A 27,644-nucleotide genomic window follows, 5' to 3' on the forward strand; every position below is an offset into this window, starting at 1 on the left:
AACAGGCCTGGAAGAACAGCAGGTCTGTATGCCACTTTTCTGGGCTGCTTGTTGGAAGTATCGCCTTTAAAACAAAATGAGGGGGTATGAGAGGAATTGTGAGGTCCAGCACACGTCCCCCCTTCCTAATTGAATTATCCAAAATGAGCGTGCTGTTCCCTAGATACGTCAACACAACACTGGTGCTTGTACTACAGGTCTGACACTAAATGCATCCTTTTGAGGCTACACAGGACCTCATCCACCAAAGTGGCATGCTTGGTCATCGGGCCAGGCCCCTCGCTGGACGGGCACTGCAATGCCCAGTGGGTACCTACGAGTGGGCTTTTTGCCGGAGATCTTTTTCTCAAAGTGTTCAGTGTTAAACAGTAAAGTATTGACCTCTGCCTGGCTCTAAGAGCGAAATGTTAGATTAGAATGTGAGCTCAACACTGGCTTTGGGTTAATAGCTGCCAATCTTTATTATTCAGAGGAAACCCAGGCCAAGATGAAGAACTACCAAAGGGAAAAATGCACCTTTGGTTCTTACAGAGGGGTCAACATGTCTCATGCCTTATCTGATTATGCGAATCAATGGCAGTTCATAAGGACCCTAGTCTAGTGCCCTAATCTACCTCTGGAATATGTTCATGTGCGAGTGTAGTCGAGTATTCCTATGTAGTATCCTCACTAATACAGTGGTCATGTGCAAAGCGTGACAATCACAAACATGTCAATATAAATGGTTTCATATTGGAGATCAGGAATCTGTCTGACCATTTGCTAACAGTTGATAGGCCCCGTAGAGTGCCATGGCGATGCCGCACAAGCTTGCAGATTGCGATGTGGAGAAGCGAGGTGGAGAACCTACGCGCTCGATTGCACTCCATAAAGTGGCTGTAAGACTCTTGGATCCATTGTTCCCTTCAGCGGTTCTTAGTTTTGTTTTTAATCTTGGCATGGGTTTTCTCTGAATAATAAAGGTTGGCTGCTGTTAACCCATTCCCAGTTTTAATTTCACATCCCAATCTACCATGTCCCTCTTATAAGCCAGGCAGAGGGCAATACTCTACTGTTTAACACTCAACAGTTAGAAAAAAAGACATCCGGCAATGAGCCCCATAATAGGGGCTATTGGGCATTGCAGCGCTGCCCAGCGAGGGGCACGGCCCAATGATGAAGCATGCCACTTCTGTGGGCGAGGGCCTGTGCAGCCTGAAAAGCCTTCCAATCAAAACCAGTTGCAGGATATCAGAAGATACTTTGGGTATATGGAAATGTACACAATGATGAATAGTTTAAGCTTCTAAGTCAGTTCCAGACAGCAGTTGTATTGTATTCTTAAAGTGCTTTGTGGGCCTATGCACATCTTGGCACTAAGGAGTGAATTTTGGCGACCCATAAAGCAACTACTATGGATAAAACTAGGTTGTGACTGCCCATGAGCTGCTGGTTGAGAAATGGATTCGAGCAAAGATATGTTCTTCAACTTTTCACTCCTCCTTCCATCTGAAGATGAGTTACCTGCATCGCACCCTTCGCCGAGCAACGGGCAGAGGGAAAATACTCATTTGTAGCGGGCACATCTCATTGAAAATATGTGACACCTCGCTGAGAGTACACAGTCTGTCAAACATTGCCCACACGTTCCTTCTTATGCAACTGGCAAGGGCATCCTGTAGTGGAAACAGCACTACACTATGGGAGGGAGGGATTACAGAAGGACGCTGGTGCTGTGGGGCAGTCGAGGTGTAAAAGATTGATTACGAAGCTGAGGTCTAATATGTGTGCCCATTCCTTCCTCTTGTACAGGTTGAGGAACCAGGGGCGATGTTAATCCTGCCCCAGCAGGGTTATGCAACAGTGAAATCTAGGTTCATGTTAATCGCTTGAGGGTTTTTTGTTATATGAAGGTCTTTCCTGCTATTCTGTCCTTGTAAAGAAGAAAAATAACTTGTATGGCAAACTGTGGATCATAACTACAGATTTAGATTTGTGCTTTTGTATTTTACAGAAATTCTGGAAAAGTGTACTCTGAGTTTTGTAATCAGTCTGAATATATGTCGTAAAACAAGAAGCATCCCCTTCGCCAAAAGAAGAAATACACTTTACATACAAATCTTGCTGATTTTGAATGAAATCTTATTCTTATTGATGTTTTTGTTTTTTTGCAGCTGTAAAAATGTCCTCAGTTGACATTGTCACCATGAACCAGAATGGCACCAAGGGTCTCGAGGATCCTCTGAACACAGACAGAAGGGACAGCCCTGATCCTCTTGGGACACACAGAAGGGAGAGCCCCAATGCATTCAGTACAGGTCAGAAGGACTGACTTAGAGGCTGAGATTTAAATATTATTATTGCGAAATATGAACCTCAAACCTTCAGCAGTAGAAAATGGTATAATTGTGTTTTTATAAATGAAGCTGAAATGTCTGAACTCTACCCAAAGAAGAGAAGCAACAATATTCTGTGACATTGCCTATTTTTGCATAGAGTAGTATTTACAGTTTCCTTGGTGTCAGGTCCCATTGGGTTGGGGAAGGGCGATACAGGACGGGCGGGGGTTACTCGGCCCCATCTGTGGGGACTGAGGCCATTTGCCACTGCTGTTATGGAGTCCTTCCTACTATGGCTCTGCACACTTGGCCAAGTACATCCTTTCCTCTCTGACTTTGAAGGTAGTGAGGACGAGCAGTGAACAGCTTCTCAGGGAGGTAGTGTGGGTGCAGTGGGGGGTAGGAGCTCAGAGATCACCTGGCAACCGACAGGCGCAATAAAGTATTGTCTGGCCAATTGCTCCTCCTTTGAATTAAAAGAAAGTTCTTTAATCACAGAGCATAACATCACAATACACAACACAATTAGGCAAACCGGACACAGGGTTGTAATCCTATTTTGATCTTCCATAACGCACTACATCCATCGGTACCTTTCCTTGCTGATAAAGTTTACAAGCATCTTACTCCCTGGTGTATATCTCAGGACAAGGCTGTGATTAGGCACATGTGCTGTTCTCTCAGTTGATCCCCAAGGTATAAATGCACACAACAGTTCATCTTGGTTTCACCACTTTATGGTTACTTAGTAAAAATCTTAAATTCATTCCACATACCATGTTCTGCTTCCTTAGTCTCTCATTTCACTCTCCGTTTTAGGCCCAGTGGGTATCTGTGGTCTCTTGTTAGAATTTGCCTGGTGCAGGATGGACACGTGTAGCTGTCCTACTTCTGTGGCAGCAGCTCTTAATTTGCAGGGGCTGCGGCCTCACACTGAACTTGAGGGCTGAGAGGTTTCGCCATGACAGCTCACGCAGCGACTTATGTCCTCGGTAGTTGTGGCCTCAGGCAGAGTGGACAGTGGGTTGGCAGGTGCAGCCTCCAAGCCGATCTTGTCCATGTGGGTGTCTTCAGTGGTAGCATTTCTCCTCTTGCAGGGTAAGGCATACTCTTTCACTTTCTTAGCAGGCAGGTAGGCATCGAGTCACTAGGCCGACATTCAACTTATCCAGCATAAAGTGCATACTTCAGGTGAGATCCCCTCACCTCTGGAAGACACCAGCCCTGGTCACTCAGCAGTCCTTTGAGCGCTCTGCGAGCTTTCCCATCCTTGGTCATTAAGAACCTGGATTAAGTGGGGTCGTTAGGATCCACCTTATGTGCATGTAGGAAGCTGGCTCTGTATATATTCTACCAAAATGAGGTATAGTGTGCACAGAGTCCAGTGGAACCCCAAAGGTAGGCAGAGGTAAACATAGATAGCACCTCACTCTCTATTTGTGGTAGTGTGGTCGAGCTGTAAGGCTTTATCAGAGTACACTGTTAAGCATTTGTTGTACACACTCAGTCAGCAAATGAATTCACACACTCAAAGACTAAACTTCAGACCAATTGGTTTTGTGTAAAAATATTATTTTAGTTATCTTATTTCCTAGAACCAAGCAAGCCTGGCACAGGTAAGTGGTATATGCTTTGCAGTAGTAATACAGTTTGTAAACAGTTTGAATTGCAATTGTATATTCACTTTGATTTGATTACAGTAGAGCTACTAGTAATGCAATGCTTTTGAATACTGTACTTATACTTTGTATTGGCTTTTTAGTAGAATGTCAAGTAGATTATTTTACAGATTACTTTTCTTACACAGTGTAGTATACCTGGATAATGCACTGGGACATTTCCTGTAAATAGGTAAGTAAAAGCGTTTTTGTTGTTTAGTTACAGATTTAAAGGTTTTCTTAGATTTTCCAACTCCACACTTAGAAACTTTTCACAAAAAAACAGTCCATGTTATCCTATGGAGGAAAATAGGGTTATCGTTTCAAAGGTAAGTATTCGGTAGTGGGAGTTGGTATTCTGGGGGTAGACTCAGGGGTCCCCCAGGGTCAAAAATGCACTCTTGTTACTCCCGCAGCAGCAGCAGAGTGCTGAGGCCCAATGTTATCCAAGGGGGATAGGGGGCCTCCAGTCGGTGGCTGCTTACGGGCAGGCCACAAGGTTGTGGGAGTAAAGCTCCTGCACTTAAGCTTAGGGCAAATGGGGGTTCAAGCCAGCACAAAAGGTGCACCCTCAGCTGCATTGGGGCTGCCGGGTGCAGAGTGCTGTTTTGGCGTCGGGCGTCCTGTAGATTTTAATGGGGTTTCTCCGGTTTGCAAACCCACTGCAGGCTCGGGGACGAAGGTCTTCTGGGAACGACCACCACGTGGAAAGTAAGTTGAGATGCTGGGGGTTGGTTAGACACAGTCGGTCGGGCCACCCAAGGCAGTGGGGTGTCGGGTGCAGGGGGGTCTTTTAGGTTCAGATCTTCTTACCAGCTCCTGGTTGCGGTTGGGGGGACCGTCTGTATTTAGGCTGCAGGCGTTGGCTGGAGGGAGGTCATTGATCTCTGGATCTCGGGTCAGGGTCGCCGGGGGGACCTCCTCGTGTTTTTGGGCTACTCTAACTCGGGCCGTGTGCGTTGGGTGCAGAGTGGTGCAGACTACCTGATTTTGCCGGGGCTGGAGTCTGGGGGGTGCACAAATCCGGTGTTCACAGGAGATAGAGTCTTTTCTTTGGAAGGCAGGGCAGGTCCTCAGGGTTCTTGAGGTTGCTGGCTGCAGGACACACCGGAGTTTCGCTTCTGCAGGTTCAAGGTGGGGACAGGCCGGTAGGGCTGGGGCCAAGTCAGTAGGCGTTCTCCTCTTGTTAGCTTCGGCACGGCTGTTCGGTTCTTCTTCTTCTTTTCTTGTCTGAGTTCTTGGTTCAGGGCTGTTCCCTAAATATTGTATTTAGAGGGCGTTTTAGGGGTCTAAAGGTCAGTAGCCAATGGGCTACTGACTTTAGGGTGACTACACTCTTGGTGTGCTCACCCCACGTGGGGGAGTGAGCACAATCCCTAATCCTGATTGGGTGGTGCCTGCGGGCACTGAAGAGGGGGCTTCACCTTGCCTCCCCCACCTGAGGGGAGGGGTTGGCAGAGGCGGGCACACCTTCTGGGCTGGCTAGTTTTTCCCGCCTGTCTTTCTCGCCGAAAAGGAGGGAGACAGGCAGGGGGCCTGCTCCTGATAGCAGGAGAGGCTGGGGGGTCGCATTGCAAAGGCTGCAAGGTCTTTGAAGCTCCCCTGCCACAGATGGCTCTTCCAGGCCTGGGGGAGGTGTGAACACCTCCGCCCAGGAAAGGGTTTGTTTCTGGGCTCAGGGAGCGAAGGCTCCCACCCCAGGAGTCCAGAAACATGTCTTGTGGTGGCAGGCTGGTGTGTACCAGTCAGGGAACCCACCAGAGACTGGTTGTTTTTCAGGGGGCATATCTAAGATGTCCTCTGACTGCATTTTTCATTAAATCCCACACTGGCATCAGAGTGGGTTTAATGTGCTGAGAGGTTTGATGCCAAACTTTCCAGTTTTTAGTAAGCCATTATGGTTCTGTGGAGTTCGTAATGACAAAATCCCAGCACCATATACTCTTAATGGCATTACTGCACTTACAATGTCTAGGAATTGGTCTAGACACTGTAGGGGTACATGGCTCATGCACCTGTACCCTCACCACTGGTATAGGGCACCCTGCTAGAGGGGTGACTGATCTATGCCAGGGCAGTGGGTTGTAGGAACGGCACACAGGGATGTGTGCCATGTCGACTCTTCACTTTGGTCTGCGCCAAAACACGCAGCCTGCAAAGGCAGTGTGTGTGTGTAAAGGTACAAGGCCTCTAAAGGGGGTGCAATAAAGGCTGCAGCCCTTAGAGGTCTTCCCTGGTCACAGTGCCCTGGGTACCTGAGGTACCATTTACCAGGGGCTGACCTGTGGCCAGAGATGCCAATTGGGTTAGTTTTGGGGAAAGAACACCGGCCCTGGGCACCTGATTGGCAGAGACCCAGGGCACATCAAGTCAAAGTGCATCCGTAGTCTGGCAAAAAGTGGGAGGGTAACTGCAACAGAAACCCGCTTTCCTACAAGGAGCAGCTACCTAACTCCAGTGCTAAGTTCACAAATGCGCTTATGCAGTCGGACACATATTCACACATGCCTTTCCTCTGCCTAAACTCTGAGTCTGTGTCTCTTGTGTCCTGATCTATGAAGCTCCTGAAGAACTAAGTGTCACCTACCTGTGGCGGAGCAAGTGATTCCTTAGCATAAGTTCCCCACTCTTTCCTGGCACCTTTGTACTTATCAGCTGTGAATCTACAGGCCCTTTTTATATTCTCCTAACGCAGCTCTAGGAATTGCAATGCTAATAAATACATCTGTAGAGGACCACGCTCTCCTAATGTGTTTGTTATTTGTAGATGTCATCGCCCTGATCTTGAACATATCTTCACATAGTGTCCAAGTTTAGACCACACGCAGCTTCCTCAGGAGAATATCAGACTCCTCCATCCTCTGATTGTCATGCGGCCTGTCATGCTGGAGTAGTTATGTGTGCATGTAGGTGGTATTTGTGTAGGACAAACCTTGTCAAACGGTTACACAGCAATGTACAGTGTCAAACGCAAGCATAGAGTCGGTGAGTGATGGGAGCTGGTCTGTGGATGGTTACTGCATTGTGATGCAAGGTGACCATCTTCAACTCTTTCCTACATCGGAATAGCTTTGGGGTGGTCATGATGAAGACGGGAATGTTGTTCGAGATCCTGGGTGCCTAGATGGAGAAGGACTGCTGCATGTTTTCTTTCGTACCCATCTTAATCTCCAATCTGATGGTGCCCGGGCTGCGGGTGTGCCGAGAGACACCAGAGAAGGATCTTGTCTGCAAGTTAAGCTGCGATGTGGGTCATAATGGCTTGTAATGCTGGTTGTAACAGCTTAGTACAAGCTGTAGCCAGTTGTGAAGATTGTGCAGGTTGGCAAAGGCAACCAATGGAGTTCCATCAGGGTGGGTGTGATGTAATCCTGTTTCTTCAGGCTTCGGATAAGATGTGCTGCAGTGTGTAGGATTCTCTTAAGGAGTGCCATTGTGGAGTCTGGGAGGCAATGAGCCAGGGCATTACCACCAGCCTCACTCGAGAGTACAAGGGTGTGAACAGCAGTTCATAAGTTGCTTTCTGGAAGAAACGGTTTGTTTGTTGTCCGTTTGGTCCGAGGGCGGGGTTGGTGTTGAGCCTAAATTTAAGTGACTTGGCTTTTGGTGAAAGTTGGAGATTGAAGCAGTCAAAGTTCAAGCCATGGAGCCAGGTTTACACTATTTCTTGCTTGTTCTTGGCAAATAAGCAGAGTTCTGCATCGATATAATCTGCAGTCTTTTATGAGTTCAGAATGATTTGATCATTATTGATGACATGGGGAGGCTGCCTCTCTATTGTCTCTTTCATTAGGACTCATATCACACCTTGTGTTACTTTGTTTTGATAGAGTTAGGCACTGGGGTGTAATACCGGTCCCACCGGTGGTGCTCCCTTCCAAGCCTCAGGAAGGCTCGCAGCTCAGTCCAATGCATTTGTGTCTTTGAGGCAGACAGTCTAAGTGGCATTTAGGGAGGCTACCACAACCACTGCTGGCAAAATGGGGCCTTGGGGCTCCTGGGGCAGCCGGTAGTTAGTAGCTGTTTTAGGAGGTCTCGTTATTTCCCACTGGTGTCCCATGGCCACAGGTACTTGTGCACCAAACCCTGCACCATCTCATACACTGTGCTTCTGCCTCTCAGCCCAACATCCTTCGAGAGGCCCTGGAGAGTGAAAAGAGAGGAGCCTGGTTATCCAGTTGGAATCTGATAGTATCACTGTCGGTATAAGCACCGACTGCCAAAAGACCAGAAACAGGCCGTACACAGCTCTTTTGTAAGTTCATGTCAGAGTGCATTCCGTCCGTTTTTGTGTTTTCATTCCTTTTAACACATGGCTGGATGTCATGTAGCGGTCACAGTTGTAACCCATGGACTCTCTTTTTTTTTTTTTTTAAACATTTTTTTATTGCTGCATTATGAACAAAACATCCATTAGGGCAACCGGTACCCGCTTATAATCTCAAATCACACCCAGCGGTATAACAATGCAGACAGCCATTCAGCCCACATCCCGGGGGCCGGGCGGGGTGTTAAAACAGTGATTCATATTATTATGACGATCACCTCATAGCGAAGCCCGGTCCACATCCTATTATAGTATCTGCATTTATTCCCATCAGACTCCCTCCCCAAAACCAAATACCGCCAGCCAGAAGCAACCCCTCGAAGTGGTTGACACTAGTATTGTCCGTGTCCACAGCCTTCGTCCCCATCGGCGCCCACCCCTGTTAGCAGTGCCTACGGCCTATCACTCATCACCTTCTAGGTGCCCAAAGAGAGCTGCCCATGCGCCCCGTTCCCCGGTAGTCAGCAATCAGGGATCCTTCCTGCCGGCACTCGTCTTAACACTACAACAATACCCCAGTAACTCCCCCCCACCCACCCCACCCCCCAACTGCTGCTGATGTGGGCCATACCAGTGGTCTCTAACACTAATGCGTGCCATTCCTGGGGGTTGGCACCTTCGTCTTTCCCCATGGACTCTCTTGTGTGGTTCTTTTCTGTCTGTAGTAACAAACCTTTGCATGCGATAGGCACAATTTGTCCTGTGTATCTTGACTTGTGCAAAACAATAATGCTCTTAAGTACTGTGTTAAGCCTCAAAGTATCCGGGAATTGAATGAGGCGTCTTCCCTTCAAAGGCGATTCTCAAACATGCATGTTTTGAGACAGTGTAATTGGAAGTGGGTTTAAATCCGCATTGCTTAGCACTATTTTAAGCATTTGTTGAGTCGTAGAAAACCATCCCAGGGTCCCTGATAGCACACATTGGATGGTCAGGCTCATGACAAAGGTATCTCCCTCCATGTCTGTGTCTCTTTTATATCGCTAGAATGTCTCCTCCCAGATAGGTCTCACCCCTGGTGTGTAGCGCGGTTTAGGGATGTCTTGGTTTGTTGATCTTTTTCTTGCCTATTTCTCCACGGATCTCTGTTATAAATATCATGTCAGACGATCGCTGTCACTTGGAGGTTGTGGTTCTAGTGGCTGAAACGTTTATCTGGTGATGTGAGCTAATACGATTGAGTAATGTTACTCAAGACTGATCAGTGTTGTCGCTGCTGGGAATGAAGGCTGTCGTCATTAACTAGAGGAATCGATGATTCACAGAAGGAACTCTCTCTACCACCTGTGAGCCTTCCGGTCTGTGTGCTCTGGTGTCTCAGACGTACATTTGTGTAGTTACTGCTGAGGTGACCCATGGGAGAAAAGAACATGAAACATCCTGATGAAGATAGTTTGTGGATAGTTCACTGAGAGAGGACATTGCACAACAATTACACTCAAGGGCTTCATGCAGTTCTGGGTGGCTCTCTGCGGACATTTCATAGAATTAATCCTATTCTTTTTTTCTTTATTTCAGGTGACCCAGTAGCTCCTGCTACACAGAGTTTTGCAAGTGGCAATGAAATATATTTCCAGCCTGAGATGATGGATGTTCAAGTAAACACAGGTGAGTTATGTGAGATCCTTCCATGTAGCAGACATTTCTTCCTGTCTCATTTATTTCCAAAGATGTATTGTACTTTCTGATGGATACATCTGCCAGTGGATTCCTCACCTTGTGAATATCCCCTACGCCAGCAACATTCGGAAACTTTTGTAGCAGTCCACGACGATGAGGTCGAAGACGGCTTCACAGAGACACGGCTCCACTCGCGACTCCGCTGACGTCACCGGCTCCATAAGAAGACTTCGTCGGCGTGATGACGTCGGTTCCCTTTTTTCCGCGCCATCGACGCCAACAGATTTCGGGACTCTCTCTGTAGATGTGCTTGTTACTTTGTTTTCTGCTGGTTTCTCTCTCTCTTCTTCAGCTGAAATGTCGACAAAGAAGTCTGGAAAGCACGTTTCGATAACGGATCCGCATGAAGACTGCGTGTGGTGCCTGTCATCGGACTATGATGTGGAAGGATGTTCTTGCTGTCGCAAGATGAGCTCCAAGGCTCTTAAGGAGAGGGAAGCAAAATTGTTCATTGCCAAGATGAAGAAGGAAAAAAGAGGCCGGAGAAGATAGAGGTCGAAGTCGACTTCGGGGCATGCTTCTAAGTCCAAGAAGCACAAGAAAAAGAAGAGGCATTCATCTCGACATCACTCAGAAAGGGATACGGCTCCGAGATCAACATGGCCATCCCGACGCCACAAGGACTTTGTATCTCCTTCGCCTGTTCCTGATTCTCCTATTGGCCTGTCGTCACCTGTGGCTTCACCGGAGCATTCTCCGGCTCCAGCCCTGGCTCCATCTCCGACGCCGGCTCCATCTCCGGCTTCGTCTCCGGTTCCGATTGAGGAGCCTCCAGCTCCGGGTGAGCCTTCGGCTCCGCTGATTCCACCGTCTGCGCCGGTCGGTCCGAGTCCGGTGATGCCTGAGCAATATCCTGCGTTTCCAGGCCCAGGTCAGGACCCTACGCATTATCTTAATGCTATGTATGGAGTCTTCTCCAGAGCCATGTACTCCTCTGGTGCACCTTCGGGTCCTATGGCCTTCAGTTTGGGAGTTCCCCAAGCTTATCCTCAGGCTCCCTTCATGTCATTTTTCCCAGCGACGCTGTCTTGGCATCTACCGGCGCCGAGGACATCGACGCCGCACCCTTCTTCACCGGCGCCGACTCGACCTCGGCTGTCCCTTTGGATCCACGCTCGACGCCGGCTCCGGCGCCATCGGATTCGGTCACGGCGCCGCCGACTCCTGTTGTGAGGATCAGGTCTAGGAGGGAGGCCCAAAGGGTGCTGGATGAACAGAGGTATCTGATGGAGGAAGTAGAGGAAGGTGAGCTGATGGAGTCGGACGATGTGTTTGATGGTTTAAAGGAGGCTAGTGGCTTGGATTTATTGCCCGATTGGGAGATTACTCCTCCTTCTGATGCTCCTTCAAAGGATGTGGCTCCATACCACGCTGTTATTAAGAAGGCGGCTGAACTTTTAGATCTGCAGTTGCCTTCTGTAGAGTTCAAGCCTAACATCCTAATGGAGGTTCTGCACTCTCCTTCTACTGCATCGGAGCCTTTATTCCCTTTTAATGACGCCATTATAGAACCAGTAATGGAGATGTGGCGTAAGCCCTTCTCTGCTCCTGCAGTTTCAAAAGTTGTTGCTAGGAGGTATAGGGCAGCTCCAGGGGACCCAGACTTTTTAACATATCACCCATCTCCAGAGAGTCTGGTGGTTCAGGCTGCCTGTTCCAGAAAATCAACAGGTTCTTTTCCCCAAGTCCCGAGTGACAGGGAGGCGAAGAAATTGGATCAGTCAGCCAAGAAGGCCTTCTCTTCTGCCAGCATGGCCCTTAAATCGACGAATGCCACCTGTCTTTTGGGCCGATATATCCATGCTCTTATGGACTCCGCAAAGCAGCTAGCCCCAAAGTTGTCAGAAGAGGATAGGATGAGTTTCAATGAGGTCCTTTCGGATACCCAAGCGGCAGCACGTCAGGTAATCCAAAGTGGCTTGGATACAGCTGACTCGGTTGCAAGAGTCATGGGATCTTCTGTTGCCACCAGGAGTAGTGTGTGGCTTAAATCTTCAAAGTTCTCCCCTGATGTCCAGTCAACACTCTTGGACTTGCCTTTTGATGGCTCCGGACTTTTTGGCAAGAAAGCGGATGCTGTGCTTGAAAGATTTAAAGAGAGTAAGGCCACGGCTAAATCTTTGGGCCTTCAAACTCAGCCAAGGGGTTCGTTCAAGAGGTACAGGGGCTTCGGAAGGTCAACCTTTCGTTCTTATAGACAGCCCCAGCAGCAACAGCAGCAAAACACTCTGTATAAGAGCTACAGAGGCAGACTCTGTGGTCGCACTCGAGGTCGACAGCTCTCCTCCTCCTCAGCCCCTCCCACCACTGCAAAGCAGCCCTAGATCCACCATTCTGGATCATGTTGGTCCTGTGGGGGGCCGGCGTACCCATTTTCTACAAGATTGGGAATCGGTTACTACAGACCTTTGGGTTCTAGATCTTGTAGAAAATGGGTACGCCCTTCCCTTTCGGGATTTCCCTCCAAATTACCCTCCTTGTCAAGGGGCTTGCTCAGAGGACCTCCTTCTTCTCCTGCAGGAGGAAGTCCTGACGTTACTGAAAAAAGGTGCGATAGAGGTGGTTCCAGAGCAGGAAAGGGGTCAGGGATGCTACTCCCGGTATTTCCTGATTCCGAAAAAGGACGGTAGATTGCGTCCAATATTGGACCTCGGGATCTTGAATCTTTTTCTGAAGCAAGAGAAGTTCAAGATGCTCATCCTTGCGCAGGTTCTTCAAGCGCTGCATCAGGAGGACTGGATGGTGTCGATCGACTTGCAGGATGCGTATTTCCACATCCCCAGCCTGAAATCGCACAGGAAGTATCTCCGGTTTACGGTAGGGTGGCAACATTATCAGTTTGCGGTTCTTCGGTTTGGTCTTACTACTGCACCTCTAGTCTTCACCAAGGTGATGGCAGTGGTGGCAGCCTGTCTCAGAAGGTCGGGGATTCCAGTTTTCCCCTATCTGGACGACTGGCTGATTAAAGCGGAGTCGCCAGAGAAGGTGCTTCATCATTTGCAGGTTACAACTCAGCTGTTGTACAAATTGGGTTTCTCAATAAACTGGCCCAAATCTCACCTGGTGCCCTCTCAGCGCAACCTGTTCATAGGGGCAATACTGGACACTACTGTGTGTCGAGCATTCCCACCTCCACAAAGGATTCTCGACATACAGGAGATGATTCCCTTGTTTTACAATGGAGCGGTCGTTCCAGTCCTCAAGGTCCTTCTCCTGCTCGGTCTGTTTGCTTCCTGCATTCTGTTGGTCAACCATGCACGCTGGCACATGAGGGCGCTCCATTGGTGCCTCCGCAGGCAGTGGTATCGGCACAAAGGAGATCTCGGGGAGTCTGTGAGGATCTCCAGAGAAGCTGCGGCGGATCTGTCTTGGTGGAGCGTGGAGGGCAATCTGTCTCAAGGAAAGCCCTTCCATCTACCTCCATCGGTGGCCACAGTAATAACGGATGCTTCCACTTTAGGGTGGGGTGCTCATCTGGGGGATCTGGAGATCAAGGGTCTTTGGTCTCCAGAGGAAAGGTTGCTTCACATCAACCTTCTGGAATTGCGGGCGATACGCTTGGCGCTCAAGGCCTTCCTCCCTTCCCTTCGCGGTCAGTCGGTTCAAGTCCTGACGGACAACACTACCGCGATGTGGTATGTCAACAAGCAGGGAGGAGTGGGGTCTCATTGTCTCTGCAGAGAGGCTCTGCGTCTCTGGTCCTGGGCTCAGGATCATCAGATTTGTCTGACGGCAAATCATCTGGCTGGGGTTCTGAACGTACGTGCAGACAGTCTCAGTCGGCAGTTCTCTGCCGACCACGAGTGGAGGCTTCATCCGGAGTTGGTTCGTCACGTCTTTCGGATGTGGGGAACTCCTCGGGTGGACCTGTTTGCCACTCATGAGAACGCTTATTGCCCGTCATTCTGCAGTCTCCAGTATCCGATGCAGGGAGCTTTGGGGGACGCGTTTCAGTTGAGATGGGACTCGCATCTCCTTTACGCGTTTCCTCCCATACCCTTGATTCCTCGGGTTCTGAGGAAGATCCGCCAAGACCGAGCCCAAGTCATATTGATCGCCCTGGATTGGCCAAGAAGGGTGTGGTATACAGATCTTCTCCACCTCTCCTCGTGCCCTCCGCTCCGTCTCCCTCTGAGAGCAGACCTCCTCTCGCAGTCGGAGGGGCAGGTTCTACACCCCCACCTCCAGAGCTTACACCTTCATGCCTGGAGATTGAACGGGGCAACCTGAATTCTTTTTCTCTCCTGCCAGATGTTTTAGATGTGATTTTGTCTGCCAGACGTCATTCCACCAAATCTATCTATTCCTATAGGTGGTGTAAATTTGTGCTCTGGTGTGGGGAGAAGTCAATTGATCCTTTGAAGGCTCGTTTATCTGACATTCTTCAGTTTGCCCTTTCTCTTGCTCAGCAAGGTTTTGCTGTATCCACTGTAAAGGGATATCTTTCAGCCTTGTCGGCATTCCTTTGTTTGCCGGATCAACCATCATTGTTTAAATCTCCTATTGTTTTACGGTTTCTGAAAGGCCTTACAAACAAGTTTCCTTCTACTCCTTTTATTGTGCCTCAATGGGACTTAAATTTTGTCTTAACTTATCTGATGGGTTCTCCCTTCGAGCCCTTACACAAGTGTCCCTGGAGACTGTTGTCTTTCAAGACGGTTTTTCTCATTGCGATCACCTTGGCAAGGAGGGTAATTGAGCTGAGTTCAAAACCCCCGTTCTTGACCATTCATGCTGAAAGAATGGTACTCAGGACCAGGGCTGCTTTTCTGCCTAAAGTGGTAACTCCCTTCCATCTGGGGCAGTCCATTACCCTCCCTACCTTCTATCCTCCCCCTCACCCTTCCAAGGAGGAGGAGAGACTTCACCGCTTGGACCCTAAGAGGGCGGTGAGCTTCTACCTTGACAGGACAAAAGACTTTCGAGTTGACGACCAGCTCTTCGTGGGCTTTGTTGGCAGCAGGAAAAGCAGAGCGGTGCACAAGCGCACCCTTTCCAGATGGATCAAGATATGCTACTCTTTGGCCGGTAAGAAACCTCCAGAGGGTTTAAGGGCTCATTCTACTAGAGCTAAGTCTTCCACTACTGCTTTGTCTAGAGGTGTTCCTGTGGAGGACATTTGTAGGGCGGCAACTTGGGCCTCCCTTCACACTTTCGCAAAGCATTACTGCTTGGATTCCGAGGTGAGGAGGGACGGACATTTTGCTCGTTCCGTCCTTAAGGACTTTCTAGTATAGAAGGGTGGACACCCTCCTCCGGGTGTGGGACTGCTGTGGGAATTTTTTCACAAGGTGAGGAATCCACTGGCAGATGTATCCATCAGAAGAACAAGTTACTTACCTTCAGTAACGCTTTTTCTGGTGGATACAGTATCTGCCTGTGGATTCCTCACTGACCCACCCACCTCCCCGTTGTCCACCCTTGTATACCTATAATTTTAATGATGGTGTTTCAAAATGTATTTGTTACTGTCAAAGGCATTGTGTTGTTTCTTTTGCCATCATTTTTATTCTCCACACTGTGTGTTGATTTGTATATTATGTACTGTGTATACTGTGTATATATTGCTGTCAGTCCATCCGTGTGCCTCGAAGGCACGAAAAAAGGGCGGAACTGATGTCATCACGCCGACGAGGTCTTCTTATGTCAGTCGGGGCACGCCTTGACTCCTTCCCCCTTTTGACAGAGGAGGCTTTTCTCTCCCTCCTCCCTATGGTTAAATTGCGATTCTCCTATTAACATGACCAGAGAATCTGGATTTCATTAAAGACACGGAGGCTAACATTATGCTTACACTTTTAATTGCGTCACCAGGACAGCCGCATACATCACAAAGGAAGTATTCCAAATAGAACATTAACAACAGGAAAAGGCATGAGCCCACAGTATTCTGCCTCTTTTAAATCGCGAAAAAAACAGGATAAGTTCGTTAAAATCCTTTGAACTTTAGTAAATGAAGGAGAAACGTCTTGATGAAACGAAGGACGTCATAGAAGGAAGGACACACCGAAGATGGAGAAGAAGAAGAAACTCTAATCCAAAATTCTTTAGAGAGCATCTGCAAAAAAGAGAGAATTAGTGCAAGTATAACAAGAGCAAAAGACTGATGTCAAACAACAATGTATAAAAAGCATGAAGAAAATGTCAATTCAACGATAACAAGTCAAGTCAACAATATCTATAAAATTGAATAATAAACATTAGATTAATTTCTTATAGAAGCATATCAACCTACAAAGGGAAAGAGGAGGGGGGGATAATGTTAGCCTCCGTGTCTTTAATGAAATCCAGATTCTCTGGTCATGTTAATAGGAGAATCGCAATTTCATTACAAGACCGGAGGCTACCATTATGCTTGTTGGTAGCTTTGTAATACTACGTCAGATACATGCGGGATAGGTTTACAGTAATGATGAGCAAAGGTCCGAGCATTAGACCAATCAGCAGCCTTGAGGATATCGTCCAACTTACCTCCGGACCAGAAAGACTTACTGGCCATAGCGCCTCTGATAGAGTGTGGTTTAAAAATATTAAGGTCGATACCTGCTAGGTTCATCACAATTTTAACCCATCTAGAGATAGAACTGGAAGAAACAGGGTTGTGTGGTTTAACGAAGGAGATGAGTAACTGGTTCGCAGTAGGAGGACGAAGAGAATTCATTCTAGAGTCGTATTCTTTCATACAGTCAACCACACAGAGTTTGGGATAATCATCAAAACGAGGGTAAAAAATAGAATTGGACATGGTCTTTGTTCTTCTGAAGAGCTCAAAGTTTACTCCGAACATGTTATAAGATCTATTAGATATCTCCAGAGCCTTGACATCAGAGACTCTACGACAGGAGATTAAGCAAAGTAAGGTAGCCAGTTTAATAGAAAGTTTTTTATTGTCTAAAAGAGTATTAATGGGCCAATCTGAAAAAAGGTCAAGGATTAGGTTAACATCCCAGAGGGATTGAAATCTGGGTCTAGGAGGTCTTCTGAGTCTGATACTTTTAAGGACCCTGCAAATAATTGCGTTTTTACCAATAGTCTTACCGTTGACGAGGGAGTGGCCAGCGGAGAAGGCAGATCTATAACAATTGATAGATCTATAACTAAGGCCTCTTTCAAATTGTTCCACTAGAAAATTGATTAGGTCAACGATAGGTGCCTGAACGGAATCCAGATTCCTTTCCAAGCACCAACGAACCCAAGATTTCCAAATGTTGTTGTATCGGTAGTGTGTGCCAGGGGCCCAAGATTCGCCGAGGAGAGTTGAAGCTGTTGACGAAAGTCCTGAGAGATCATTGGATCTCCTGACACTCTCCAGGCAAGAAGGTTCAGTTTCCCTGATTGAACCATGGGGTGAAGATGACCGTCTATGTCTGTAAGAAGGTCCGCAAGGAAGGGAATTAGGAATGGAAGGTCGAAGCTCATTTCTAGGGCAGTTGGGAACCAGGCTTGAGAGGGCCAGAAGGGAGTGATTAACACGATTGAGCATTGGTGGAGTCTGACTTTCTGAAGCACTCTCTGAATCATGGAAAAGGGGGGAAAGGCGTAGCTGTTTCTGCCTTGCCAAGGTTGGAGGAAGGCATTCACTGCCAGCGCACCCGGGTCTGGCATCCAACTGGAATAATTCACGATTTGGAAGGTTAGTCTGCTGGCAAAGAGGTCTAAATCTAGAGGTCCCCAGGAGATGTTGAGGGAATTGAAGACGGAGACATTGAGTTTCCAATCGCTGAAGTCCAGAAGGAATCTTGAGTTCCAGTCTGCCGATACATTGGATTTGCCTGGGAGATATTCGGCTCTTAAGGCGATTTTGTGTTCCAAGCAGAACATCCAAAGTTTCTTGGCAAGATTGGAGAGGTCGGCAGATTTGGTTCCACCTAGCTGATTTATGTAGGCGACGGCGGAGATATTGTCCATTTTTAGGATGATAGACCTGCCCTGAATGAAATGTTTGAAACTCATCAGGGCGTAAAGACCAGCTGTCAATTCCAGAAAATTTATATGATGTAAGGATTCTTCCAGAGACCAAATTCCACCAGTGTTCTGGCCTTGAAAGCATGCTCCCCAGCCATGAAGGCTGGCATCTGATTCCAAAACGAATTCTGGAGTTGAGCCAAAAATTGCTTTCCCATTCCATGCCTCTAGGTTGTCTAACCACCAGGTCAGTTCTACCTTGGCCTCCTGGTCTAGAGAGATAAGGTCTCCGTACCAAAGACCCAATTGAAGGGACCTTGCCTTTACCCTCTGAAGTGCGCGGTAATTTAGAGGTCCTGGGAAGATGGCTTGTATCGAGGAGGAAAGGAGACCTAGTAATCTGGCTAGTTCTCTTAGGGGAAAACTCTGAAGTTTTAGGATATGTCTTATTTCTTTTTTTATTTTGGATATCTTTTTTGGAGGAAGGAGTAGAAGACAACTTGTGGTATCTACTGAAAAACCAAGGAATTCTAGTTTTTTTGAAGGTAAAAGGATGGATTTTTCTCTGTTTATAATAAACCCCAGGTTTTCCAAAAGGTCCATCACAGTATTTAGATCTTTGAGAATTTGACAATGGTCCTGAGAGAGGATGAGGATATCGTCTAGATAAAGTATCATGCGAATACCCTTTTCTCTTAGGCAAGAGGCGATTGATCTCATTACCTTGGTAAAGCACCAGGGGGCTGAGGAAAGACCGAAGGGGAGGGCTTTGAATTGGAAAAGATGGTTTTTCCAAAGAAATTGAAGGAAGGGTTGGTGAGTTTCGGCCATAGGAATCGTGAAGTAGGCGTCTTTTAGGTCTAACTTTACAAGCCAGTCGTCTTTTAGAAGTAAATCCCTCAGAAGGTGAATTCCTTCCATCTTGAAGTGTCTGTAGACGAGGAATTTGTTGAGGGCTCTTAAATTTATGACGGGTCTCCACCCTTTGTCTTTCTTCTTGACAAGGAAAAGGGTGCTGATGAATTTTAGCATCTCTAAGGGGACTTCTACTATAGCACCCTTCTGAAGCATGGAAGAGATCTCCTCTTCTATAATCTTTTCCTGCTCTAGGGAAAGAGGCATTTCTTTTGGGAAAGAAGATTGGTAAGGGGTTTGTGTAAAGTCTATCCTGAATCCCCTGACGGTATTTAAAACCCATGGGTCCTGTGTTATCGACTTCCAGTTGTTGAAAAAGAGTTTGAGTCTCCCACCCACTTTGGGGAAAGGGGGGGAAGGGGAAGAAATTGAAATTGTACTCACTTTGGTTGTTGTTGTCGGTAGATGCTCCGCGGGATCTGAAGCTTCTAGAGCGAAACCCTCTTCCTCTTTGCGGAAAGAATTGGGGAGTGCTGGGGTTGAAGAAGCCCCTTCCGCCATATCCTCTTCCTCTAGGATAGGGCCTTCTGTTGAATCGGCCGGAAGACTGGCCCCGTCTACCGGCCCTTCCGAAAAGGTTATTAGAGTTAAACACTCTCTTCATATTCTGATGTGCTTTATCTAGGGCTGTGAATGTAGAAACGTATTTCCCTAGAGTCTTAATTAGGTCTTCCCCGAAAAGCAAGCCCTTAGGGTTGACAGATGGCTCTTTGTCTGCTAGATCACTGAGCTTGGGGCTAATTTTGGTGAGGACCACTCTTCTCCTCTCTGAATTTAGGCTGGCATTTGCGTTACCTAAGAGAACGAGGGCTCTTTGGCTAAGACCTCTAATGATTTCCGTGTCGAGGGGAGTGCCATTAATATGGCTTTCTTCAGAAATATCAATGATTCTTGCCAGGGGGGCCCAGGATGTCCAGGACCCTATCTTGGCAGCCTTTTAGAGATATCTCCATACCCTTCCTAGGGTCTCTTCCCAGTTTGAAAAGGTACGTTATAAGTTCTGGGTCGAGGTTTGGGGTTTGAGAAGCTTTTTCTCCGATGTTGGGTCGCCAACATTCTGCTCTTAGTAGGTTTCTAGCATCCCTGTCAAGCGGGTTTCTAAGCCATTTACTGATTAATTTACTCACATGGTCGTGAGGGATCCATTCTGAGCTCCTCGGATGTTTGATGTTAAGAGGAGAGAACATCTCTTGCCCTAGAGGGTCAAGGATGGCATCTTTGGAAGAGAGAGTGAGGTCGTCGTCAAGAGAACTAAACTCTAAATCATCATGATCTAAGTCTAGCACATATTCGTCAGGCGAATTAGAGGCATCGTCAAAGTAAAGATCATCATCATCATTATCATTGTTGGTATTAGAGAGGTCATTTTGAGCACTTAGATATTTTGTGCCGCGGGGGACACCTTGATATTGTGTGCCGCTTGGGACACCTTTATGCGTTGTGCCGCTGGGGGCACCTTTATATGTTGTGCCGCTGGGGACACCCATTGAAAAGGAGGTATGGTGGCCTCTTGTAAAAGTAGAGGTACTAGGACCTCCAGTGCTCTTTGGGAAAAACTCTATGTTATTACATTTTTTTGATCTTTTTCCCTTTATATTAGTGAGATCTTCGTTGGTATGTTGGTCTGTAGTATTGTCATCATCGGATAGGAAAGATCTTTTAGAAGTGATAACTTTCGAGAAGGTTTCCAACATACAGGATCTCATCCCCTCATGGATGATGTCTTTAATAGTCTCATTATTAAAATTGGGGGTAGGAGCGCTAGCCTCAGCTTCGTCTGAGTCAAAATCAGACATGGTAAAGGTAAATTATTATTATTCACACTTTTTTTTTTTTTTTGTAAATAGGTTAATAAATAAATCTAATTTCACTCTCTCCTCCTGTTCTCTTTTTTTTTTTATGCTAAAGATAAAAGGTTGAAATAATAATTTGGTAAATGAAGAATAAAAATTCCAATGTTTATAGCAGCCTTTCTGTTAGAGGCAGGCAAGAAGACATAAGGAAACTGTGGCAGTGGTCAACCGTCCTCCGGTGACTGAAATGCGCTCGAGCGCGATCACATTTCCTTGTTGGTTGCCATGGATCTTAGACGCGTGAGAGGCAGCCGGAGGATTTGAGGAATGTTCCCTGGCAACGCGACGACGCTAGCGTCGCGTTGCCAAGGTTCATTCCTCAGATTTAAATGCGACGGTGGGATCGGCATAGTGAGTGAAGAAACGCACTTAAGCTGTGTCGAAATTGAACCAAAAACATCGAAATTGAACTAAAAAAAAAAAAATAATCAGGTAGGGAATGAACGGAAGGACGCGTGATCATCATCCCACCTCCATAAATTGGAGGAAGGGAGATCGGAACGAAGGGAAGGGAAGTGGGGGTAAGTCCCGAAAACGGAGAACGTACGCAGTGCGCCAAGATGGTGAATAAAACCAGAATGATTTCAGCAATATGAGAAAAATGTTATGGTAAAATATGTAAAAGAGTCCTAATACAACAGGGCATGTAAAAGATCAGATACATAGAACAATAGGTATAAAATATCAATACAATATCAACACAATATCAATAAAATACAGTCAAAATGTAGTAAGAGAAGGAATGTAAAGGATAACTTATCTGCCTGGAGCCGCATTTAAAAGAGGCAGAATACTGTGGGCTCATGCCTTTTACTGTTGTTAATGTTCTATTTGCAATACTTCCTTTGTGATGTATGCGGCTGTCCTGGTGACGCAATTAAAAGTGAAGCATAATGGTAGCCTCCGGTCTTGTAATGAAATCAGGCTCACCTCTGGACCCCTACCCACATCCTTAGGCACATCTACTCTGTTTGTGTGCAGCCCCCCTCAAACTTCTCAACAGTTCACTGTCCCAGGGCATTGTTATTTCATCTCTAAAAACGGCCACCATTGTTCCTATTCTTAAAAAACCGGGCGCTGACCCCTCCGCTCTTGTCAATTATCGCCCCATCTCATTATTGCCCTTTCTGGGGAAGGTACTGGAGCGCCATATTACCAGAACGCTCAGTACCTTTGTGGAGGAGAACGGTATATTAGCCCTCCGCCAGGCTGGATTCCGCCCCGCACACTCCACGGAGTCCGTGGTGCTATCGGTCCTTGACAACCTCCGAGAGGGCATGGACACCAACCACCTCCAGGCCTTGGTCCTCCTCGACGTCTCCAGCGCTTTTGACACGGTTGATTATTCCATCCTACTCTCTCGTGCTAGAGCGGCGGGGATTGGAGGCTCGGCCTTGGTCTGGCTGTCCTCCTTCCTGAGGGACCGTACCCAGGCAGTACGCCTGGGCGACTTCTCGGCGGACTTCCGGAAAGTACAATGCGGGGTCCCCCAGGGCTCCTCCCTCTCCCCCCTTTTATTTAATTTGTACATTGCCCCTCTCATTTTTGCCCTCCAGCAAATGGAGGTCTCCGTCTACAACTACGCGGATGACCTGCAGCTTATTTTTACCTTGTCCCCATCCCCAGAGTGTATGGTGAAGTTCCAGTCTGTTATGATCTTTATCCGGGACTGGATGAATTACAACCACCTGAAGTTAAATCCAGACAAAACTGAGCTGGTTCTGACAGGTGGTTGCTCCAGTCCCTGGTCCTCTCTTTTCTGGCCCCCCTCCCTAGGTTCCCCCCTTCTTCTTCCTCCTCTGTGAGAACTCTGGGGATCAAGCTGAATGACCAACTCACCCTGCACTCCCAGGTTAGTTCTGTGGTCTCCTCTTCCTTTCTTTCACTGCGCACCATCCGTAAAGTTTCCCGTTTCTTTTCTTTTTCTGCCCTAAAACTCATTGTCCTGGCGATGGTAATCTCCCGCATAGACTACGGCAACGCTCTATATTGTGGCATGCCCGCCTACAGTATGCGACGATAACAGCTGGTCCAAAACCAGGCCGCCCGCCTGGTCTACAACTTGGCCAAATCCCACCATGTCACGCCGCTTCTCCAGTCCTTGCACTGGCTCCCTATTCGAGAACGAGCCCAGTTCAAGATGGGATGTATCACCTTTCAGGCTCGGGTCGGCGCAGCCCCTGCCTACATCTTCTCTGAAATCAAAGCCAACGCCCCCGTCAGGGAACTACGTTCATCCTCCCAACATCTATTGACAGTTCCCCGCTTTAGGCGCAAAAAGTGGGGGGGCACGAAATTCTCCACACTTGCCCCTGCCTTCTGGAACTCTCTTCCCGTCCACCTTAGATCTTCCACTCAATACTCGCATTTCCGAAAGGCGCTCAAAACCTTCCTTTTTTCAAAAGCTTTCTCATTATAACTATCATATTCTCCCCCTCCTCCTGGATCTCCTTATCCTCCCGGGTCCAGTACCTCAAAGCGCCATGAAACCGCCAGGTGTACGTGCGCTCTACAAATGTTTTAAACTCAAACTCAAACTATGGAGCCGGTGACGTCAGCGGAGTCGCGAGCGGAGCCGTGTCTCTGTGACATCGTCTTCGACCTCATCGGCGTGGACTGCTACAAAAGTTTCCGAATGTTGCTGGCGCAGGGGATATTCACAAGGTGAGGAATCCACAGGCAGATACTGTATCCACCAGAAAAAGTGTTACCGAAGGTAAGTAACTTGTTCGTCTCTCAAAGGGATGGCAGACACCGCATCTCCGAGTTCATCGAACATCAAAGAGGAGGCAGAGACCTGTTTCATGGACCAACTGAAGTCTGAAATTGAGGGAAGCATCCAGCATGAAGGTGGGTAAATTGCATCTTTCTGACTCTTCGGACCCTGCAGTAAAATGGTATTTTTTCTATTTTCATTAGGGGCCGCTCGTTCATTGTGACTTCACTTTGCATGGTCACTCGTTTTATGGTTCCTTTGTTTATTTTCCCTCATTGTGCCTTTCCTTTTGTTGTATTGGTTTATTAAGGAGATCCAGTTTGACAAGGGCTTCTGTGTGGGTTGTTCATTCTCCTGATTTCCATTGCATGTTTGCATCACTATTAATTCATGTTTGTGCTGCTGTGTTTAAATTTGAATAAGTTCCATGAATTTACAGAGGGAAAAGTAAATGCAGCCCTGCAGCTCATGTTTATTTCTTATTTATGTGATTTATATGAAGCACATTTTTATAAATATTTTTTTATTATAGTTTCTTTCTAGTACTTTGCGCCAACAATGTTTTTAGGGCTCTTTTTGTAAGCCACAACCCACAAATTATTTCATAACAGTAGAGAGCGAGAGTTAACCCCTTCTGTGCCACGCCCTTTCCCCCTCCTGTGCCGGGCGTTTTATTAGTGGGTGGGGTTCATGACGAGATAGTCTCGTCATGGGCACAGCGCGACCGTGCTCCATGACGAGACTATCTCGTCATGGGCACTGAAGAGGTTAAAGAGCTGACCAGGTTGAATAGAAAACATCAAGAGAGCTTCTGAAAAAGTCTTAATAAGGGCTTTTCCATGTTCAAAGCGTTTCTGCTCCCGAGACTTCATTGTCTGAACGCTATGCACAAGTACTTTGAGATAGATAAGGAGGTTAATGTGGATTTACACTTTTATATTATGGGTACACAAGTTTAAATTGTATTCTTTTGAAGTGTTTAGCCAACGTACGTGTCTTTGGGATTGGTGTGATCTGGTCAAACATTGAATCTGGCTGTAGATTGTAATATGGCTTGATGAGCGGTGAGTGAGGATTGGACCCAGGATGGAGTTACCAATATCCAGATGACCGAGAAGCCGAGCACGGGCTGCAGCTCTATGTATGCAGGCAAAAGCAGGTGTTTATTATTTTTAAGTGAATTAAGGTGAAAGTTGGCGGGTTCGTATTTGTTAAAGTGAGGGATGATTGAATGGGTAGAGTCCAATATAAACAGAGGGATATCTCTGCATGGGGTTTGTAGGTGACCCTCTTGGTGCTGCCGCTTCATTGTAAACCAGACTTGTATCCTTCTAGGAGCTGCCCATTATGAATATAAGGGATGCCTTGAGTGGACATCCATCCCATCTCTCTAGTGTGCAAGTGTAGGTGGGATGGGAAGGGGTCTATAATGGGTGAGGAGAGTGGGACTTCGTTTGGGTTTTTTGTGCATGGGAGTTGTATGGCAGTTTTCTACACATGTGGCAAGATTTTCTAATAGACGTGTTAATCAGAATGAACCTCACTGATAAAAACATATGAAAATTAGATTTGAAGAGGCTCACTTCTGTTAAATCCAAATAATAGGTAATTGATTTAAGATGTTTCATGGTCGAGGGAAGCTCTTTAGTGTTGATAGGAACAAAGTGTGGTTGATCTGTGTGAGGTCGAGGAGAATTTGTCTTGGATAGAAAGTACTTAATCTGTGAAGGAGAGAATTTTAGCACATTTCTCAGTGATGAACATGACAACACTTTGGTGCAGTGAGCAGTGTTTGACTGACCAGTGAACTGGAATTTAGCAGGGATTTCCAAACTGCAGACCTCGTCTTTTCTCATCGAGCGCTTCGGGGACCCAAGGCTAACTCGGTGTCATGAATAACTGGTTATCTGCAGCGGTGCTAACTTACAACAACAGAGCTAGTTATGATCTTAGCCTTTAGCAGACCGCTGATATCCGTCAAATTGTTGACATTGATGGGCTTGGAGGGATGTTTCACAGAGTGTTATCTTTTGTACCAGGTGTTTCCAGACTTGCAGTAGGTGTATTTTGGGCAGTGCGGTGGTTTTAGTGGAATTATGAAATGGGATGGGAATTTGATCTTAATGGTGAGTAGCCGGCACCTGTTTAAACAAGCATTTGCAATGCAATAGGTCTCGCATTAATAAAGTTTGAGCTATTGGTGTAGCATTATTTAGCAATGCCAATAGTTTAAAGTTTAATAATGCGAGACCCATTGCATTGCAAATGCTTGTCTTTCCATGCTTCAAGGTTGACATTTATTGGCACTACACAAAACAGGCGCATTCTTTTAGATTCCATGCAAAATAGAAAGGAGTGGGTGGAATGGATGAATATATTGCCCTGGCCAATGTTTATTTAAACAAGAAAAATATAAAGATTAGATTCAATAAAAATGACAGTGTCAAGCAAGCGATATAAATCTTGGCAATCTACACAGGATGCATTCAGCAATGTAAGATTATATCACATGGAAGTAACTCTGAAACTCTATAGAGCTAGCCGCAGCCCTGAAATCAAATAAAATGACCTCAGTGCACATCTGATAATTTATTCCAAAAAGCAAAAAAAAAAGCGAAAGCTCTATAACAATATAAACAAGCATTTGAAGTGTTCTGATGGGGCAGTGGGAGAGTGGGAGCAGCCTCGACGTGGGAGTGGTGTGGGAGGCAGGAGGAAGTCAGGACGGGGAGGAGGGGAGACCGCTTGCGAGAAGCACATGCACACTCATGGAGCACATTAACAAGGACGGTGCCTGACTTCAACAGTTGGGGTCCCCTATGTTAATGCCTACAATGCAGACGAGAATATAATGTGCGCTCCGTCTAGCCTGAAAATCAGACATTATTCGAAGAGACTAGAACCACCAGCCGTACAAAGTCATTTTTGCACGATGCGCCGCGTCTCAGCCGGTAACCTTTGAAATCTAGGAGTGAGAAGGGATTACAAACAACACAAGCCATCAAATTCACACAAACTAACCCCCAAGAAATACATCACCAAGAGAACACAAGTCGATAATTCTGCACATCGCCACTTGCAAATCCGCGATTGAGCTTTTATTTTGGAGAGATCTGCAAAGATTCCCAATTACAGAAACAATTAAGAGACAGATTCAGGAGATGAGCGGGGGGAGGGGGTCTCTTTGTCTCAGGTAAACCCAGTATAGCTATGTTTTGTGATCTTTTGCAAGACAAGGGGCTACAGACCCCGCCATCAATGCAGAGGTGGGAGACCTGGTGAGAGCGCAATGTGACAGAAGAGATTTCACCTCTGCTAGCAACCAACGCGCACAAGCGACACCTGCAGGAGACCAATCAAGCATGACCCTGGTGCCGGAAGAAAATGCTTCCGTGCAGGATGAACCCGCCCCTGCCTCTACCCCACACCTCCTAGTTAATGACAACCTGCTGCTTGCACCCAAAGCACACAAGTCTGGACTGACATCAAAGGGGAGTGTAGAATAAACTTAGGCATCCTTTTCACCGACCCCCCCCACCCCAATTCCCCGACAAACACTTTCAAGGTAAAGAAGTAGCTTTAGAAATAAAGGAAAATCAAAGGTAGACGACTGGAAACATTTCATCTTTAGTAAGGCGCCCCATTAACACACAAACTGAGATTGTTTTAAAGGTGAAAAAAGTAATAACATTGTGAACTCGGTGTGGTAAAATCCTGAGGACTGCAACGCTAGGCGCGAGACCTATGAGGCACTACCATCATTCGCTTCCCACAATCCCATCCTGAACTATCGTCTACCCAACAACTTCCCCTTCACTGTTTTCAGTATATATTGTATACTTAGCCAAAAACTTCTGGTGCATGGCAAAGTTTTGTATTGACCAATGGGATGGAGTCAGGAGGAGGGATCTCCTGTCCATTAGACGCACCCACTACAGGAGAGTCTTAGGATGTGGATAATGCTTTCATCACTAAAAGGCTCTTTGGGCTGTGGGGTGAAGGAAAAGACTTCTTCAAATGTGTGCTTCCAAGAGTTGAATCAAGGTGGCCAACAGTGGACTCCACAGTCGTGTGACATTGCGGATATGCTGCTATTCAACAACTCTGGGTTCTAGTTTCTGGGAACACAGTGGAAATGACTTCGGGGCGAGTGAAAAGATACAGCCTCCGTGCGTCACTAAAAGACACGCCATCACCAGACTGACACTCCGAGAAAATGCATAGACACACCTAGAAGAAAGGCATATTACCAAGATGGCTTCTGGAACAACT

General features: G+C 46.9%; 1 pseudogene across 1 annotated transcript in view; it reads left to right on the forward strand.

Moving 5' to 3' along the window:
• The window catches only part of LOC146800036 (uncharacterized), a 93,353-nt pseudogene that overhangs the window by 13,210 nt on the left and 52,499 nt on the right, over window positions 1-27,644 (forward strand). Inside the window, exons 4-6 of the transcript XR_014967613.1 lie at window positions 2,154-2,297; window positions 9,822-9,911; window positions 23,399-23,506. The product of XR_014967613.1 is annotated as an uncharacterized LOC146800036 (transcript). The remainder of the gene's footprint in view (window positions 1-2,153; window positions 2,298-9,821; window positions 9,912-23,398; window positions 23,507-27,644) is intronic.

This window comes from Triturus cristatus, chromosome 8 (assembly GCF_964204655.1).
Source record: "Triturus cristatus chromosome 8, aTriCri1.1, whole genome shotgun sequence".
Lineage (NCBI taxonomy): Eukaryota > Metazoa > Chordata > Amphibia > Caudata > Salamandridae > Triturus > Triturus cristatus.